A 271-nucleotide genomic window follows, 5' to 3' on the forward strand; every position below is an offset into this window, starting at 1 on the left:
GCTTTGGTCAGTCCAAGGCAGGATCAGCTGGGAGACTTCTTCTAGACGAGGACACTTGTGGAATACCTGCACAACAGGGACGGGAAGTAGTTCTATCTTGCTAGCATGCTAGCGCTAGCATGTGCTACGGTTAGCCACATCGTCTCAGCTAGTGACGTGGAAAGACGTGCAGATGTTGAACAGCTCACTGAAGGCAGGCGACATTCAGAAACCGGATCTCACTCAAAACAACATGGATAGTTTACACATACCAAGATTTGGAATGACATTC

The 271-nt window shown here is 48.3% G+C and overlaps 1 long non-coding RNA gene across 1 annotated transcript in view; it reads left to right on the top strand.

The window, feature by feature from the left end:
- The first annotated feature begins 107 nt into the window (after positions 1 to 107).
- The window catches only part of LOC116696130 (uncharacterized), a 659-nt gene continuing 495 nt past the window's right edge, over positions 108 to 271 (top strand). Inside the window, exon 1 of the long non-coding RNA XR_004333630.1 lies at positions 108 to 239. This is a non-coding gene — a long non-coding RNA (uncharacterized LOC116696130). The remainder of the gene's footprint in view (positions 240 to 271) is intronic.

The sequence above is a fragment of the Etheostoma spectabile genome, chromosome 9 (assembly GCF_008692095.1).
Source record: "Etheostoma spectabile isolate EspeVRDwgs_2016 chromosome 9, UIUC_Espe_1.0, whole genome shotgun sequence".
Classification (NCBI taxonomy): Eukaryota; Metazoa; Chordata; class Actinopteri; order Perciformes; family Percidae; genus Etheostoma; species Etheostoma spectabile.